Below are 20,364 nucleotides of genomic sequence, written 5' to 3'. Positions count from 1 at the left end.
TGGAATCATGGTTCCTCTAATCTTGTTGCCTCTTGCATTGGTCAACTTTAAATCATCAACTTTTGTGCACAAGGTTCTCCAAACATCTTGCGACATCGTCATCACTTTCTCCAATGTTTGTTGCTGAATCTTCTTCGTTGAATTCCTTGATCATCCTGCACAGAACATGTACCAAAATTCTACTCCATGGAAAGCCTTATGAAATTACCTTTTCAACGAGTGGTCATTGATCCCAAACGGACTCCGGATGAAGAAGTTATGGTCGTTTTACTCCGGCACTACGCTCTGTCCAGAGACATTTCAGAACGCGCAGCGTTGAAAGATTTTACCATAACTCTTCACACCGATCTCCAAAATTCACGATTCTTGATGCGTTGGAAAGTAGACTTGATGGAGCTTTAAAATAATCTATTATTTGCTCATGGTACTTCTCTGATATTGGACGAAAAACTCATTACAACAGTAACACTTTGGAGATGATGATGATCCGATCGCACGATTTTCTTCGCGGGCATGCTTCATACCTATTGCTTGAACAAACAATTTTTTTTCAAAAACATTAGTCTTTAAAATCAATTGACATGGCGGCGTACCTTATTTATCATCTTTTGCTTTGGGGAGTGAGGACTCGATAGCGGTTGCCGGGCCACTAACAAAAGTTAGCACCTACCACTAAAGAGCGGGTCTTCACGTAGCCATCAACTTGCTTGAGTGAGATTGGACTTGTCAAAGTACAGACGTTGAGAACTTCTCAATCACTTTGTGTCTAGGGTTTTTCCTGCATTCATGGACACAAACAAGAAACACAGGATATATGCAATAATAAAATTAGGGTTAGTCCAAAAACTAGATAGATCGCCCTAGGGTTCGTGTTGCCGATCCCCGGCAACGGTGCCAGAAAAGCTTGTTGACGCTCCTTAGCGCCCCGATTTGTATACCGCAAGCGCACGGTTCGTGTTGCTTTTCCCTTAGAGTATTCCCCCCAAGGTTTATCAATCCATGGATCGACAAAGAACTACCTATGGGTTTCCATCTAATCTAATGGATCTATCCTAACATGAAGCATTGATTGCATAAAAAGGGTAAACCTTTAATAGATATGAGTGATATGTAAAGGTTGATCTCACCCATGAACATAGGCTTAATCATAGCAAAACCAAAGATATGACTAGGCCTATCGTCATCTAGTTGTAGTTCAAGCTAACGAGCGAATAAATCATGCATCTCAATCAAAAGCATCTTTAAACCCAAAATCTCCAATCCGATCCCTCGATACTCCACCTACTTAGTGGCAACGGCCTGTCACGACGCCACCCCTTTCAACAAGATACCCTAAAGCAAGTCGAACCCCCTTTGGTAGTTCCGCCATGAACCTCTAGCCACCATGACTACAAGATCAGGCTAAGCGATCTATCTCGATAATAGATCTAAGATGAAGCAAACCCAAAGAGAAGAACGAAATCGAAAGAGAGAACATGATCGCTAATAGATTCGGAAGACATGATTATCATTACTCACATAATAGATTCGTTTGGATCATCACCGCCATGTGCACACCATCGATGAATCCAACTAGCTCTTGAACTCCGCCATAGCACAACCACGCAGGGAGGCCACGGTGGCTAGGGTCGGCCTAAGCCATCTCCTAGACAACTTCGAAGACTTGCGGCGGCCGTCATCTCCCTCCGGTCTTGACCCTAGGTTTTTGTCGAGTTCTGGGTGGATGGATGCTTCGAGTTGAATAAGGTGCGAGCTATTTATAAGCCGAGGAAGCCACCGGTCGAAGGGGAGGTCGAACCGACCTAAAAAAGGGCTGGGCCGGCCGGCTCAATGGGCCTAGGCCGGCCGGCCGGCTCAATGGGCCTAGGCCGGCCGGCCGGCTCAATGGGCCTAGGCCTGCCGGCCTGGCTCATTCCTTCGCCGTCTTGTGTCCTCCTTTCACGTGCAGACTCCTCGCATCTTCTAGAGTTTATGTCCTTCACGATTGCACCCCTTTTGACGTCGTTATCTTGGAGATATCTTCGAGGAAAGGATAGGATAGGGAATCCTTCCTTAAATCTTCATTTGCTTTGCTTAATCCCGAAGTATCTTGATCTCATCTTCGTAGGCTTGGTCCTTTGGGCTCTCTTGGAGGATGGATGTGCATGAATGGGTTTCGAATCAACATGGGCTTTGGTCCTTTCTTTGGTCTTTGGCCTTCGTCTTTCTCCGTGTTAGCGCTCGATCACGGGCCTCGTCATTTCATGCTCCAAAATAGCCCAAAAACCTGCAAAAACGAAGTTCCTCCAAAATATATGTGGAAGTGTGAAAATGACCAATAATTAGGCCGGGGTTAGGACGGTTAGTGATTTTGATATTAAATTCATGCCATTAGCAAGGATAAACAAGGGATAAAAGGGGTACTTAAGGAGTGCCAACAGGCTCATGACGTGACCTTTCATATGATCGGCTTCCTTGACCATTGCATTCGGGACAATCATATGCCGATGGCAATGTCAACCCTTCTTCCCAGCAATAGACAAAGAAAGGACACCTCCAATGATCTTGCTCGCGTCGCTCCTCTTTTTCTCTACGCTGCCGCCTTTCACGATCACGCTGAATCTTGTTCAACAGCATTTGAGACGTTACACGTCTACGTGGTCCCGACGAACGTTCAGCATCCTTCATCAGACCCTTTCCTTTGACATCATCGGCCGCTATCTGCGCTTTAGGATCAACAACTATAGATTTCTTGGCCGATGATGACGTCAGAATCTTGGCTTGATGAGAACTTTCATCTCTGGCCACATCAACTATGTTTGTGGCGAAAGGATGTCCGCCGATCTTCATCATCTTCTTGGGAGCCTTAAATTTCAATCTCCCTTATTCGAAAGCCATCTGAATCTGCTGTCGGAAGACCTTGCACTTATTTGTTTCATGCGACGTGGCGTTGTGCCACTTGCAGTACTTTATATTTTTGAGCTCGTCCTCCGATGGAATCTTGTGATGTGGCTTCAACTTGATCAATCCTTCTGACAATAACAAGTCAAAGATCTTGTCGGCTTTGGTGATGTCAAATCCATACGACTCAGGCTCTTTCTTTCCAAATGGACACGTCACCGGCTTCTTACTTTTCTGTATCCACTCAGCTGATGCGACCGTTTCTTGCTTCTCTTCAGACTCATCATTAGCAGAATAATCCACATAGTTGATCTTCTTCTGAAAAGGCTTCTTGGACTCGTAGGATCGAGTCTCTCCTGTCATCCGACTTGCGATCTGGCTAATACTTTCAAACTCTTGCGATGCATATTTATCTTTAATGTGCGGCAAGAGTTCATTAAATGCTCCATCGGCCAACTGCTGATCGGACAGAACCAGACTGTAACATCGGTTCTTGACATCTCTGAACCAAGCAAACTGATGAAATTGTCTCTCTAGACCGGCCCAATATAATATGGAGTTTGCTGGCAAAGTGGTGAACCAAGCAAAGGCCGATCCAGACAAAGACAAGGAGAACAAACGGACTCTGAGTGCATCCTAGTTGTCCGCTTCTCCCAACTGTAGAAGGAACCTATTAACATGTTCCATCGTAGAAACTTCTCCCTGCCGTGAGAACTTCGTGAGGTCAGGCATCTTGTACTTGTGGGGGAGAGGAATCTGATTGTAAGCCGGAGGATAGGGAGCCTCAAACCAAACTGCTCCCTCATCACTTCAGCTATCTTTGTGCTCCAATCAACTTGTGGCTCAACTTTTGGCATTTGCTGAGGGAAAACAATACTCGCTGCATTGGTCATCATCGCAAGTTGTTGAGCTACATGGTTCATCGGCTGTCCAGCCGATTGCATCTGATGTGCTTGCTGGGACATCTGATTGGGTATCTGCTGAGTCATCGTCAGTTGTGTAGCTGATGGGTTAGCCGATTGTTAACCAGTAATATCCATGTACGGCACATTGACATACCGTATCTGTCTGGTTGCTTGATTGTGGAATACCTAGTTGATTCCCTTCTGATGCGGAGATTGCGACAACAATACTTCAGAAGTAGACTGGGGTTGGAGCAGAATAGCAAGACACTGCTGTGGGGTCATCGGCGGTGGCGCCGATGCATTAGCTTGTGCCATATGTTGTGGACTCCATGCGCCTTGTGCATTCAGCTGTGTTGCCGATGCATCTTGCTGTGCACTCATCGGCTGAACGGCCGATGGATCTGGCTGAGAGGCTATCGGCTGAGAAGCCGATGCATTAAACTGCATCTTGGGTGGTGTAGAAAAGAAATCTGGATGTATACCATACCCAGTAGCAGGATTCCATCCTTTAGGAAATACGGACGCAGATCCATCTTGCACAGTTGTAGCAATCGGCGGCGTGGTTGAGTAAATAGGATCTGCTGTACCCGCCGATGCTGCAGTAGTCATCTGGGGTGGAATTTGACTGTTGCTTGTTCCTGCCTGGCTATTTTGAGCCGACAGGCCTGCTGCCATAGACACTTCCAAGGGAGTATATTGCATCTGATCTGGTTGTATATAGCAAGGACACATGCACCCTGGTAACGTGCCTTCAGCAAAAGTCTTGACCACTGCATTGTGCACCGTATTGCCCATGACTGTTGCACTCTTGATGAAGGCTTGTGCCACAGCCTGGCCAACTGCGTCTATCATCTTACTTTCACGTTGAGCCTCTGTTAATGGCTGGAAAGATGGAAGATTAAACTTCTTGATCACCTCACCAGATCTGTTGACGCTGTACGACTTGAGGCATTCACGTTTGAATTTCTCCACCAGCTCTTCATATTCCTTCTTTTGTTCTTCTTTGAGCTTGTCTTCAGGAACAGGAATATGGTTTTCTTCACTAACCGCAGATTTATCTGTGAGTTCCACCATGTTGAAGCTTTTCGAGTCCCACTGGGCGTGCCAAAAAGATGTGTTGACGCAAAAATCAACACACTGGAATCCAAGGGCAAGTGTTCGCCAAGTCACGGAAAGTCAACCAAGCGTGCCAGTCAATTTGACCTATAATTGACAAGGGAGAAAACAAAGTCAAATTCGAGAGCGTATCGTTGGGATTCCGAATATCTCTCAGATGGGCGTATCGGCAAGCTTTGTCCATACTATAGACGGCAAAAAGATATTAAATGCAAGCGCGTAGTGAACGAGCGTATCGGCAGGATCAGCCGATACACTAAACGACAAAACCGGCTTTTGGACAGCCGATCGTGTATGTATGACTTAGATGATGCGAAGCTAAAAACAGATCTAAAACGGCTCTTGAGATAACAAATTTGTCACTCCAAAACCTAAAGCCGATCTAGTATGTTTTTAGATGTGATAATGGCCAAAAAGCATAGGAAAACCTACAAATCTAGCCGATATCGATAATTGGTGAATAAATCTAGACGAGACGACAGCGATGCGCCCAGAAGTCAAAGCCTAGATGAACTCGATAACTTTTAAATAGATTTGAGTGAAGCCACATCGATGCGCCCGGTAACTAAAGCTCAAATATACTCGGTAAAACGAAAACTCACCAGCAAATCAAGTCGCTCGAATGTGAGGCGTCCTTGATCAACTTGAAAGAACTCGTCGAAAAAAGAAGAGAAAAGGCGAAGTCAGCGAAAAAGTGCAAAGGAATTGTAAAGTTTGTTGTATTGGATGTGAATCAAGTTTTTCCGGTCCCTTACAATTGATATATATAGCCTAGCGCTATCAAGTCCTAGCCGATTACGGCAAATATTACTTGACCCTAAAGAAAAGACTATCTAAAAGATAAACTACTTAAAATATTACAACCAAATCATCAAGATTTTCGTAGAGTCTGGATCCTCTTCTCCTTCCTTGACTTCATCGGCAACTCTCCATCGGCTGAGCACCAGAGGTGGCGGATCAGCATCTTCGCAGAATATTCCTCTGGCCCATCGGACGAGCTCTATTGGCTGATTCCAACCCTGTGTATCTTTTGGTTTCTTCCAAATCGGCCATCTTCCCTTCACAAGAATTACCTTCCTTGACACGTGTCAAAAAACAGTGTCAACACTAGAAAACCACGGGACTCATTCTCTTCCAATATCTTTTCAAGCACTTCAGCCATAGGAGGACGCGAGTACTCTAGACCAAAACATTCAATCACACATTCAGCAAATTTACCCAAACACTCCAAAGCCGTGCTCGCCAATTTTGATAACCTCATCAAGAGCATCAGCAGGGGCACCATATGCTAGCATTCTTATGGCTGCTGTACATTTTTGTAGCTGTGACAGACCATATCTACATGTTGCATCCACTCTTTGCTTGAAATAAGGTGACCAATCGCCGAGAGCATCCACAATTTGAAGGAAAGGTGACTTTTTCATTCTAAATCTTTGACGGAACTGCCTGTCGGTGTATATGGGGTTGTCGGAGAAGTAGTTTGCTACAATATCTTCGTGACCAGCCTCTATTTCGTGGAATGACTATCCTTGTTCCACCGCGGCGGTGACTACGACGACCAGAAGCATCTGCAGCAGTTCTTGCTTTGATGCTGTCACTGATTTTCAGTTCTATCTTCTCAATGATTTCTTCCTCAGCCATAAAGTCTTCCATTGTATATATTTCAGCAGGATCAAACTCTTCAACGTGTGCACTGCCATTGGTTTCATCATCTGCAGTACAGTATGGCACACTTAATTTACAAACTTATAGTATGCCTAATTTGATATTCTGATGAGACATACCTGGAAGCACAGTGAACCCTCCATTGCCTTCATTCTGTGAACCTTCGGGAGAAATAGCTTCAGTGCTATCAGCATCTGCATTATAGTATGGCACACTTAATTTGCAAACTTATAGTATGGCAATTTTAATCTTCTGGTGAGACATACCTGGAAGCACATTGAACCCTCCACTGTCTTCACACTCTGAACTTTCAGGAGAAATAGCTTCAGTGCAATTCTTCCATAGTTGCAAAAGTGGCTTCGGATAATAGAGATCAGTGCATGACTTTTCCATGTAAGATAAAGCAACTGGGGGCATGTTCATGATATCATTTAAATTGTTTGACTCAACAAGATCAAACTTCTGCAAATTGATTTTAAAGATGTGATTCGGTCGTTCATGCAAACATCTGACTGAATAAAAAAAAAATCTGTAACACAAGCACATATAGTGTATACTTGACACCTTTTGGAGACAAGACTTGATGCATCGTCCTGCCATGACTTGTACACATTTCCTGGGATTTGTTTTTCATAGTCGAATTGTATCCCAGGTAAAGATCAATAACAAACAAGCAACTATCAATAAGCTGTTCAATTCCAGAATCGCATACCTCTCTATTCTGAATTTCCAAGTGCAGAACACATGCATACCTTTCTCTGCAAAATAATCTTTAACATTGGAATCAAATCTGTAACTAACAAATTGATCTCGACTAGGAAGGTTTGATCTAATTCTTGCAAAGATATCTCCATAATTCATTTTGTTTTAACCATGACATGGTGGTAAAAATGCTTTCTGAATGTTTATATGTCATTCTCTATTGCACACTACAAGCATTGAGAAATCAGATGTATCTCAGTTTCTGATTCAAGCATTGTTAGTTACAGAAGGGTAAAACAAAGGATGCTGATGACAGTGAGCAGTGAAACTATGCATGAGAACCACAATCAAGATGCAGCCTATGATTTCAGTCGACATACCTTTGTCACTTTCTTTAATCGGCATGGCAGCAGTGAACACAGAAAAGAAATGATCCCAGCCGATACTGGAAGAAGACCCCCACTTCTCAGACCTGCATATCTTCCATGCACATGTTGTACCCAGGAAAAAAGATGTGCACCTACAAGCACAGTACCTACAAGTACATACGCACACACATGCACACACGCATGACACCTTTAGTTTCAGAAACCCATTCACACCTTTAATGGATTCCCACCTGTTCACACCCTGAATGATAACTGACGCCCACACTACATATGCAGTTACAGAAACTGAAAGGACACATGTGGCCGACTGAACCTGTTAATATACCCAACCTGTTCATTTTCCAGAACCTGTTCATACACCCAATGAAACACACATTCAGAAAGGACAGAAGTGGCCGGTTGAACCTGTTCATTTTACTCCATTCACACACATTCAGAAAAGCATGTTCAGACATGTAGGCCAAAAAAAAAGATTACAGAATAATTCCATGATAATTCTGACATATGAAGAACCCTAAGCTCTGAACTAATCTTAAACTAAGCTTTGTCACAGGAAGAACTCTAAGCTCTGAACTAATTCTGACACAGGTTGATGCAACCCACATCATGCAGGGAAAGGTGTCAACAGAAATGCCAAACATGTCATATACCTAAAACAATAGACAAGATTAAAAGGTAAAGGTTAAAAAATTGAATTCAGTGACTAAAAACAGGACTAACTGAAAACAGGACAGGGATTATGCATCTCCATACAGGTTTATACTCAGAGTTTGAGAGAACAATAAAATGTGGCAAAAAATGTATCTCTACCGAAACTCACCTTAGTATATATCAGGAAACAATGTCTTCTTCAAATACTTCAGTGTTCCAACATGGTCAACCTTTTCCTCATACGTCATGAGCCCAGTATGTTTCAGAAGAAGACAGTTATAAGTCTCCATCATTTTGGCTTTAACCTCCAGAGTCTTGGCTTCCTTCTCAGCAAGTTTGCCATCTTTGTGCTCATTTGCTGCTTGATGGGTGTTGGCATTTCTTAACGTCGCCACCAGGGGGAGGGGTTAGTCCCCGGCAATGGTGCCAGAAATGTTTGCTGGCATTTCTTAACGTCGCCACCAGGAGGGGTTAGTTCCCGGTAATGGCGCCAGAAACGCGTATTGACTTTCCTTGGCATAATCACTAGGAACGGGGGTGTTAAGCCCATCCCTAGCAACTGCACCACGGACTGCCACTCTCGTGGTATAGTCTATACAATTACAGATGGGATCCGCAAGCGCACGGATATACCATTATAGCATTTCACCCGGAGAGTAAGGGTATCGTGATTTATATTTTCCCAAAGGATGGCAGTGGCAAAGGTACTGTACTTAACATTAATCATGACAACGTTCCTCATGTAATAGGCAAAACTCTAGCAGGGGTAAACCTTGATAAAGAAGATAAAGCAGGGTAACGTGACACGATCACACATTCACCACCCAAGGAAGAAAGAGAGAAAAGAACAAACTAAACTATCTTATGTTAAGTTAGCTGGAGCTTGAGCTAGGTTCGGTGTCCTAGTGTATCTATTCAAAGCAAAAGTTATGTTAGAACATGGTTTAGGTTGCAGACATCAGGAAAAAGGATAGGAAAAAGTCTATATCACCCCCTCACCTATAGGGGGTGGACTACATAACCCTCCCAACCTATGAAACGGTCTATATCACCCCCCTGAACTTTCCAAAACCGGTCAAATTATCCCCTAAAGTAGCTTTGAAAAATCATAGTAAATCACAGAAAAACCATAAAATAAAAAATCCAATTGTGTTAGACTCCTAATGAGTAGATCTACACAGTTAACATATAATATGGTATGCTTTAGTATATTTTTTGCTGTATCTTTAAATCTATGTTTTTCTTCATAGCTGTAAAAAAATATACTAAGCATACCATATTATATGTTCACTGTGTAGATCTACTCATTTGGAGTCCAACACAATTGAATTTTTTATTTTATGATTTTTCTGTGATTTACTATAATTTTTCGAAATTGCTTTAGGAGGGTAATTTGACCGGTTTTGAAAAATTCAGGTGAGTAATATAGACTATTTCATAGTTTGGGGGGTTATGTAGTCCAGCCCCCATAGGTGAGGGGGTGATATAGACTTTTTCCAAAAGGATAAGGGGAGAAGGTCCCGCACTGGAGGACATCCAGTCCCGTTACCTCTTTATGTACATCCTACACCAAACCCGAACGTCGGGGACTTCGCTAAACGCAACAACTGTTGTTACGCCGGACGGACATGGTTGTCACCTCATGCTGTCTACCCCTTTCATACCGTGGAGCACGGGAATACCCGCTGGATCCCGCATATCCGAGCACCACGCTCGTGTATGAGGTCACTACTCTAATGCCCCCCGGGCTCCCACCCTTCGGTCCAAGGGACAAGATTTGAGGCATTTTACTATCATCGGTTAAACCGACGTAGGCCAAAATGAACTCACCGGTGCAATCACAGAGAAGGTCTGCGGGCTAAGGTTTTACACCGGATTAACCGACGTTGAAGAAAATGTATACGTCGGTGCATTGGCAGATGAAGACCGATGAAATTACATACACCGGTTGAACCGACGATGCATCGGTCAATTGCATCGGTTCAGTTGTCCAGAGAGTTGGTTTTTGGAGGAACGTGAAGAAGTTACAATCACCGGTTAAACCGACGCTAATTTTACATACACCGGTTGATTGCATCGGTTAAACCGGCGATACACCGATTAATTGCTAACGGCTAGTTTTTCAAGTAGCAGTTTACATACACCGGTTGAACCGACGATGGCTTTTGGGGTACGTCGGATTAACCGGCGTTAAGCACATTTCTGGCAGCTTTTCTCCAACGGCTATATTTACTTGTGCTGCCTATATATACCCCCAAGGCCGGGTCATTTGAGTGTGCTGGAGTTCAAGGAAGTATACAAGAGTTAAAGATCATCTCCAACCACCATAGAGCTTCATTGTACATCATATAGGCTTAAGCACATTTGTGAGAGTGCTTAGTGCTTGTTTAGGCTTAGTTCTTGAGAGAACTAGCTTGAGAGAAAGCCTTGCTGCGGTAAGCACCTTGTGTACTCGTCGTGTGACCCTCCGACTTGGTGTGGAGTGGCAACGACACTTTGTGCGGGGAAGGAGGCCCCTACTTGGTGTTAAAGCTCCAAGATAGTGAAGACGGTGCCGCGGTGATGCTTCGAGATAGACGGTGGCGGTGACCTCGTCTTTGTGACTTGGCGTCACTTAGCCTTTGCTTGTCGGGAGCCTTGGAGGCGTGGCAAGACGGTGATCAAGCGAAGAGACTCGGCATCACACTTGTTCTTTGTGAGCAAGTGGCCGTGGACGTAGGGAGGGACTTTGGTGTCCTAACCGAACCACGTTAAATCGTGTGTCTTGGTGTCATCACGGGAGTTTGCATATCCTCTCCCTTACCGCTTTACTTACCGCATTACGTTTCCGTATTTACTCTTTCTTGCTTAACTTTACTTTCCTAGTTAGTTTGATTAGGATTGGTTATAGGTGGCAAGTCTTTTGGGGTAAGTAGAGGGTAGCATAGATAAACCTTAATCATAACTAGCATGTGTAGGACGTGTTAGGTTTATCTTATACAATTAGATTGAGCCCTAGGATAGAAAAGCGATTAGCGACCCTATTCACCCCCTCCCCCTCTAGGGTCGGACACCCCGGTGATCCTTACAGTAACTCATATGACTTTGGATAGAAATTTCATATCATTGAGGAACTTTATTTTATTTTTGTGTTTTGGAAAACAAATACTCCGGATATCAAGCATCACGTAGGCGAAGATCATAGCAACTCTACTCAACCATAGCATAGCCCACAACAACCTAGACTTGGTTTTGCTTTCCGTTACCCACAAGTTTCAAGCTTAAGGTTTGAACATTAGCCACCAAACTCAAAACTAGGTAGAGCATAAAGTTGTAACTAGGCATACGAGAGGAACTGACAGAGCAACTATTCATCATCTAAACATGGAAAACTACACATGCTTACTACACATATTAAAAAACAGTAAATATTTTTGGGTTTTCAAAGTTTTGTAAATTTTTATTTGATTTTAGTTATGCAAATTTTTATGGATTTTATAGGTTTTGCAAATTTTTATTTTGTTTCATGCAAGTTTATGAAAGCGGTAAAGATAGAGTTTGATACAAGTTACCTCTCGTGGGGGTCCTCTCCCAAGCTAGCTTCAGACTCACTGCTGTTGGTTGGGATTAAACCCAGCCCACCGGTAGTGAGCCCTCCACTCCTCCTGTAGCTGCAACTGCCGCTGCTCCATGTTGTGGATCCTCTCGCCTGTGTGTCGCTGCCAGTCCTGGGTGGACTGAATATGCTAGCCAACCGATTCGTCGATGTTGTTGGTGCGGACGTTCAGCTCGCCCAGCTACTGAGTAAGAGAGCTGAACCCTCTGGACGAAGCTGAATGTCGGGCGGTGGGTGGAATCCCACTAGAGCTGGAACTGGTGGACCGGCGCCCTAGGGCCAGCCGTGCCCACTCACTGGATCTCGCACTCTACCACGTCGAACCACCTGCCTCATGATGATGTGAAGGCTGTGGTTGTGGCTGCTGCATTTCTTCCGTTCTGGCCCTGCTTCTCGTAATCCTGCCAGGTAAACCAGAAATACTATGCTGACGGGCTACCTCTTGTGGAATAAGAGGCGTGGTTATCGAACAACAGTTAATACAAATGATATTCCGCATTTGGCATTGGAATTTCATTTGAATAACCTAAGGAAAAGAAAATCAAGGAATCATTCGGGCCTTTCTTGAGTATGTGGCCTTGAACCAAATAAAACTCATTGATCAAGACACGGTCATCCTCAATGAAAGGAACAGCGTTCCCCTCTAAGATGTCCATGTTTGATACGATGCGGGTAACCAAAGAAGTGCACTCAATAGGACCCGTCATCCTGAAATTTGTAAGCCATTGATTAACCATTGCTCTTGTGAGGGAGACTCGGATCTTATTGACCATGGCATATAATATTTTCAACTCATCGTTCCGCACTGGTCGTGGATCATCTCTTGAAAAGAGAGTCATAACCACCCACTTGTGCATTAAACGAAGAGTCGGATTCTGAATGTCATTGCACTGAGGTGCAAACTTTCCATGAACAACTTGACCCGAAATCAATCCCCAAAACTCATGTCGATCAAAACCGCGGCAAGATTTGTCAAGGGAAACTGGTAAACGGTCACTAAAACCAAGGAGGTGGCTGAAATCTCGCCAAGTATAATAGTATTCATTTCCAAATAATCAGAAACGAACACCATTAGCCTCCTCCCGTACTGTGCAAAGAAACTGGATGATGAGGAGACGAGAACCATTCTCCTCAACGGGCAAAAAGTCATCCCATCCAACCGCATGCCAAACATTAGCAAAGTCAATGTCCATACCTGTTTTCTCGAGGAGGTCCGGGTCGAAGGCTCTGGTATGACCAAAGCTCCGACGCTTGATCATGGCGTAGGCTTGACGTTCGCGATCACTTCGCAAGTCGAGGTACGGTGCATCTTCATCATCAATCTCCATGTCCTCGGCTTGCGGTTCCGCAGCTTGCTCCTCCATTGATTCGTATTGTCCGTCTTGCTCATAGTCCATCGTTGTTGGTGTTGGTGTAGGCTCGGGAGAATGACGGGAGCTCAACCCACCCCTTGAACGGGATGAGCTTGACCCCGTCATCTTTTTGAAAGCTCCGGATATCTTCCGTTCTACACCCTTCATGCTTGCAATAAGAACGAACGAGAACGAACCAAAAACAACTCGGTTCGGGTTATGTTAGTGAAATGAAAATGAAACTTTTACTCAAAAGTTGTTCCTCCAAGTGTGTGGTTGTTCTTGCAGCAAAAAAATGAGAGAGAGATTTCTTGAAATCAAACTTGAGCCAAAATCCAATGAAAACCTGAGCAAGAATTTGTGAGAGGGAGTGAGAGTGAGAGAGAGCATGATAGCATCACACCCCCTTCTCGGCCTCTATTTAAAGGCAATCTGAAGTATGCACCCAAGGAGTGGCCGGCCACAACGGTCATGTAGCCGTTGGAGAAGGTGGGGCCCAGGAGCCGTTGGCCCTGGGTCGGCCGACCTGTGGGGTCGGCCGACCCCAGGGTGGGCCCCCTGGAGCACCCCTTTGGCCAGATTCCTTTGTAACGGTAACAAATTTTGAAAATCTAGTGCATGTTCAGAACTTTGCTCGGAAAGATATTCAAATAATTTTTCCCAGGGATTTTGAAACTCAGAAAATATTTTTGGTATTTTTGTAAAAAGAGAAGTGCTAGAAAAAACTCCAACATGCAGGAAAATATTTTTGTGCTTTTATTTTTAAATCATGAAGTGGAGAAAATTCAAAAAGGTGGAAAAACCAAATGGCGGAAAAAATTAAATATGAGATAAGTACCATTTACCTGTGGTGAGGATGCATCATTTAAAGTTCGACGTGCAAGACTTTTCTCCAGCGTTGTTTTACCAACGTTCGGCTTGTCCTAGAGAATTGGACGAAGCCGTACTCTCGACTTTCTGCCACATCTTCTTCGATCTTCTTCTTCTGGATGTGGTCAGTTGTGGTTCCGGCTGGGGGAGTGGTTCACCCTAGAGTGCTTGCCCCTCGCTATCCTGGCAAATCAGGAAGCGCTGCTCTTCCCTGTGTTTAAACCTGAAGAACATATCCTCCTTACCGACACGGAATTGGATTTCTCCTTTTCCGACGTCGATCCTTGCCTCGGCGGCCCTTAGGAATGGCCACCCGAGTATGAGGTGCATTCCGAGGTCGCCCTCCATGTCCATTACCGTAAAGTTGGCGAGGATGAAGGAACCATTAACTCGTACGAGCATATTTTCGACTACCCCCTCAGGGTATCGAGTTGTTGAATCTGCAAGCTGCACGAGCATGGACGTTGGGGAAAGAGCAGGGTAATGAAGTTCTTCGAAGATTACCTTGGATATTATATTTACACTTGACCCCAGATCACAAAGGCATTGCTCGTAGTGTTTGTCGTAGATCGAGCAGCTGATCATGGGGACCCCTGGATCTTCCTGCACTGCTGCCACTAGGCCATCCCGTGAGTCGTTCTTTGGGGGGGGGGGGTTGCGCCTACCTGCATGGTTAGTACGTGATGATCGCCGAGACGGGTTACCCCATCTGGTGAACACCATGCTGACATTTTCTACGGGAGTCTCAGGTTGCCCTGGGATCTTCCCATTTTCAACGGCAGGTAAAGAGATGCAGCAATTTGTGCAAGTTGGGTTTCTATCATTTTATTAAAACTTAATTGATTTTTAAGAGTTGAAGACAAAATTTCAATTTTAACATTTAAACTTTCCAGGGTTTTATCGTTGGCCAAGAGCTTTTTATTTATATTTTAATTAATTTTAGCTTGGCCTAACACTAATTCTCTTAGGGGAGGTTGGTTCGAATTGAAATTCGAATAAAAAGAAGAGTTGTAATTGTTACCTCCTTGAAATGGTGGACGCGGCTGGTTCCAGCCCTGGCCTCCTTGTGGTGGACGATACTCGTTGTTGTTGTTGAGGTACACACAGTCTTCACGGGTCTCGGGGCAGTCGTTTCCCGAGTGTCCATCGTTGCCACAGACTTCGCACGTGAAGTGCAAACTCATGGCTTGGGCGTAGTTTTCTCTATGTTTCTTGAATTCGGCCCTTTCGCTGAGGTGCTTCGGAAGGAGGTCCAGCTTGGCAACGATCATATCCGTTTTCTTAATGGTATGCATGCCCTTCGTCCGGGGTTGGAGTCGTTCTTCGCTCCACCCCTGATTGGAGACCATTTTCTCGACCAAAGCTTTCGCTTTCGTGATGGTCATGTCGAGAAAAGCTCCTCCAGCAGCAGCATCAATATGGGCTTGAGATGTCATTGTTAGCCCATTGTAGAAGCTTTGTAGGACGAGCCATTCGTCCATCCCATGATGAGGACAGGCTGTGATGCATTCTTGCAGCCTTTCCAAGACTTCCGGGATGGATTCCATCCCTGTCTGTTGGAAACTTGATATCTTCCCGCGCAGGGCATTCGTCTTGCCCAGTGGGAAGAATTTTGCAAGGAACGCCTTGGAGCATTTGTCACAGGTGTCGATGTCTTTCTCCTTGTAAAACCACTATTTCGCCTTTCCCAGTAGGGAAAAGGGAAACAACCTTAGCTTGATAACATTGGCGGCGACACCCCGTATCACCACAGTGTCGCAAAGCTCCAAAAAATTCTGCATATGACCATTAGCGTCCTCATTCGGCTTGCCACAAAATGGGCTAGCCTGCACCATGTTGATGAGGATGGATTTGAGTTCAAAGTTGACGTTCCCAACGTTGACGCTGGGTCCAGTAGCCACATTGGCGGTGGAGGGGGCGAAGAACTCGCGGAGAGTTTTCTCAGCCATAGCCTCAGGAACAGTTGGTGCTTCCGAACTGGGTTTCTGTACTGGGAGAGTAGCGGGAGGAGGAACGACGCGAGGTCGTGACCTTCTCACAAGCTTCTCTGGATTTTCTGTGTAGTTTTCCGGCAGAGAGAAACCGGTCATACACTACCTCTGTCTTCTTTCAAATCAAAAATAAAAGAAGACATAAAGTGACATTAGCCTGAAAGAGTAATGACTATATCTTGAGTACGAAGCCTAGATTAATATCAACACAATAACTTTGTTCACATGCCATCCCCGGCAACGGTGCCAGAAATGCTTGTTGGCATTTCTTAACGTCGCTACCAGGAGGGGTTAATCCCCGGCAACGGCGCTAGAAATGCTTGTTGGCATTTCTTAACGTCGCCACCAGGAGGGGTTAGTTCCCGGTAACGGCGCCAGAAATGCGTGTTGACTTTCCTTGGCATAATCACTAGGAACGGGGGTGTTAAGCCCATCCCTAACAACTGCACCAAGGACTGCCACTCTCGTGGTATAGTCTATACGATTAGAGATGGGATCCGCAAGTACACGGATATACTGTTGTTGTATTTCACCTGGAGAGTAAGAGTATCGTGATTTATATTTTCCCAAAGGATGGCAGCGACACTGGAGGACGTCCAATCCCGTTACCTCTTTATGTACCTCCTACACCGAACCCGAACGTCGGGGACTTTGCTAAATGCAACAACTGTTGTTACGACGGACGGACATGACTGTCACCTCATGCTGTCTACCCCTTTTATACCGTGGAGCACGGGAATATCCGCTGAATCCCGCATACCCGAGCACCACGCTCGTGTATGAGGTCACTGCTCTAATGCCCTCAGGGCTCCCACCCTTTGGATGGCCAAACAAAGCACTAGAGCAAGCCCGAAAGCACAACGAACCATTATCCAACCCCCAAACATCTGGCCTAACCATATTCGTCACACAACTCATGATGAACATAAGCATGGATTGATAAACTATCAAGATAGCATAGCAACCATGAACGAACTCTATATTATGAATAGAGTACTGACAGAAAGAATACAAAGCCATACCAAGAGTCGAGGATCGCTCAATGACTACAAGGACGACTTGATTCGCTAAAATAAAACTAGCCTAGCTCCACTATCCTACACTAAGAGCAAGAGAGAGAGAGAGCCTTGAGAGAGAGAGGGTGTGAAATGGTGTGTGTGTGTTGTGAGGGGTGAGAGGGGGCCCTATTTATACTAGTGGAGGTCAGTTTCCCGCCATCTGCACATATGGAAGGTGATCAGGTGCCTTGGCCGCGACGACTCCTCGAAATGCACCTGGACGGGAGGTCGGCCAGGTGCGGCCGGCCCCACCTTGCCACCTCTCGTCCTCATCCTTCTCTGGCAGGCTGATCTCATCCTTCTCTGGCAGGCTGATCTGTGGGCCCACAACCTTATCCTCTCATGCAAATTTCGTGGCGCCCTCGTTTGCTCTGCCAGGTGGGCCCTTCTTGTAAGGGAGTGACGCCGATTGCGATCTTTTGTGTAGTTGCGGGGCGTCTTCGTCGTGTTTTCTTCTTATTTCGCTCTTGCTCCTCTGAAATCATACAAACTCAAAATAATTGTGGAACTAAGTTAGTGAAACATAAATGTGAGCAAGGTGTATAGATTTTCCTTTATTATTGAGTCTAGTTGACGGTCAGAAATGGTACTTAATGACCGTCAACAATGGGCAATCTTTGATGACTCCAACCTCTCTGCTGATAATTTCTGTTGCACTTCCAGTACCTACAGTCTTTTTGCTTGAGCTTCTTTGAGGATTCTAACATCTGCGTCTTCTGTTGACGAAGACATAGACTGAACCTTTGCTTCATATGCTGCCCTCTTTGCTGCTTTTTGACCAAGTGGTCTAGGTTTGTCAGAGAGGTCTAGGTTTGTCAGAGACATCATAAGGCTCCACTTCTTCCCTTGCATCTTCAGTTCCCTGGTCTGTTGTCTTCCTTTTGTGTGCATTTCTAAGGCCATCACTGTAGGTTTGGCATTTTGGCTCATTCCTGACAGCATACGAAACATTCATCAACACAAAATGTCCTAGCTTGAGATCCTTGTTGTCGTCCTCGTAAAGCTTGTGGGCTTGATCAATCCACATCTGGTCATTCCACCCGTTTGTATTAAATCTACGAGCTTTCAACCAGGCACAATGAAACAGGTCCATCCACTTGTTAATCCTGTGCCATCTATCTTTTACTTGCTTCATGTTCCTCTGCCTATGACTCGACGTTGTGACGTTGTATGTCCTAGCAACATCACCCCAATACTACTCATTCCTTTTCTGATTACCGCTAATAGAGTCCACCGAGTTCTTCAACCAAACGTTCATCTACCATTAACGAAATACATAGCAATTATCTAAGTGACCATCTTGACTAAATATGAAACTAGTGAACAAAGTAACTTACTAGTCTTAAATCTTCTTCTTACGTCCAGAGAATACGCTTATCAGTCCTACCAATTAGATCATTGTCCATAATGTGATTACCATGTGCTGGTGGAGTGGCTGATTCTTCAATTGGTGGCATGAAGGGGGCAGAGTGAGAGCTTCTTCCAACAAAGTGAGAATTTTCATTTTTGGTCTTCAAACATTTGCATGAAGCCACCTGGTGGAACTGGATCATTATCCTTTGCGTCAGAGAGCAAATAATCACTGGACTCAAAATTCAGTTCAAATAGAATTCAGTTCAAAAATATAACCACTAGACAAATTCAATGTAGAAAAACGATCACTACACTGAACTTTATCAGTAGACTGAAAATTAACTGAACAACTGAACCTGAAACTTAAAGCTAAAGTTAACTTAAACTTAACTAAAAACTGGAAGAAAGTGAAACCTGAACCTTTTCTGATCACATGTTTATTTTTCAAGATCATAGACAGGACAAGAAGACCAATATTTAGTTTCACAGGCTGTACTGTTAACTGATTTTTACAGGATGCAAATATAGTTCTGAACACCATTCAGTTTGTAGCATGGCAAGGGAAACTAAAAACAGCATGATGATTTGGGTCCAAGAATTAGGGTGCAACATCTGGAAATGCTAAAAGACTGGAAAGGTTGAAATGCTAAAACATCACCTGAACCAAACAGGTGAAGTGCATGAACAGCTAGCCTGAAATTTAGGGTGACCATCCAATTTCATGAATCTCCCTAACTAAAACAAACAGTAAGTCCAAACAAGAAATTTCTGTATATTCTAACCGCTCCAGCTATCTACTGCCAAAAAAAGATATTACTTGAGTTCTCTATTACACATCTATTACAGCATACAAACATCCATTGGAATTCAGGCTGCAACCAAAGTTCCTACAATATTGTGTTCAGAAAACATACCATTCTTTGGAATCGGCATGAATCCATGGTTGAGACTGTGATTGATGCCGCGCCATGGTCGACGAAGTCAGGTTGGGGCTGCTGGAGAAGCTCATGCCGCATTGGACCTTGGGGTGGCCGGAAACATACCGCCGCCCCGCCACCGGTCGATCTTGGGGGGGCGCCAAAGGTTGGGTTACCAACAAGCCTTCGACCGGTGAAATTTTTCTCTACGGGCGGACGACCCCGCTCCTGCACTGCCGTCGCAGCTTTCCTCCCGTGCGCCGCCGTCGCCATCGACGATGTTCCGAGCTTTTGAGCCCGTGCCCGCGCCGCTATATCCTTCCGCTGGCGCGCCATCGACGCAGCTAAGAGCTCACACGCCGCTGCTGCGGATTGCAGGTTCTCTGACCCCATTGCGCCGCCGGGAAGGACCAAGCTCCTGCAATGGATTGTGAAGGAGAGGGAAGGATAAAAGGGGGAGGGAAAGAGCGCGCGCCCAAGGGGATTTCGCGCCATCTTTGGCGCCTTGGCCGCCAAAATCGCGCACCGGATCGCCCGCCCGTCGCCAAGTCGCCGCCGCGCCATACAACAGGCGACGAGGCGTTGATTGGAGTTTGGGCCATGAGCCCGCGCCGGCGTCTGGCGAGGCGACGGCAACGCCTGTTTTTTGAGTTAATGACCTCGCTAATCGGGAAAAAACAGATAAAGGCGACGCAATAATGGCTGTTGTACATGCCCTTATCGATTCAGCGTCGGTTGAACAAAAGCATAAGCATGAGATAAAAAAACAAAAACAAAAAAAACCGAGATTAAGATGACCCTAATACGTCCTTGAACTGCTTGAGATGTTTCGACAGGCCCGCTGGCATAGGTTCAGGTGAGTGTTCGAACCTGCCGGTGGGACCTAGCTGCCAGCCTTATGTACAGCACGGTCCCACCAC

The 20,364-nt window shown here is 45.1% G+C and overlaps 1 long non-coding RNA gene and 1 other non-coding gene across 3 annotated transcripts; one reads left to right on the top strand and one right to left on the bottom strand.

Moving 5' to 3' along the window:
* Positions 1-5,783: 5,783 nt before the first annotated feature.
* LOC120693060 lies at positions 5,784-20,127 on the bottom strand. Of its 2 annotated transcripts, XR_005682844.1 has the most exons (7): positions 19,442-20,127; positions 18,512-18,718; positions 7,279-18,432; positions 7,131-7,182; positions 6,833-7,028; positions 6,686-6,760; positions 5,784-6,613 (listed from the first exon to the last, which is right to left on the bottom strand). It is a non-coding gene; the product is annotated as an uncharacterized LOC120693060 (long non-coding RNA). The 2 variants fall into 2 exon arrangements; XR_005682843.1 differs by having other exon boundaries at positions 6,833-18,432.
* Positions 15,605-15,711, top strand: LOC120693614. The gene has a single exon (XR_005683073.1). It is a non-coding gene; the product is annotated as a small nucleolar RNA R71 (small nucleolar RNA).
* Positions 20,128-20,364: the final 237 nt, after the last annotated feature.

Source organism: Panicum virgatum, chromosome 9N (genome assembly GCF_016808335.1).
Source record: "Panicum virgatum strain AP13 chromosome 9N, P.virgatum_v5, whole genome shotgun sequence".
NCBI lineage: Eukaryota > Viridiplantae > Streptophyta > Magnoliopsida > Poales > Poaceae > Panicum > Panicum virgatum.
Note: the sequence above shows the minus strand (reverse complement) of the source record. Positions and strands in the feature narration are given on the sequence as shown.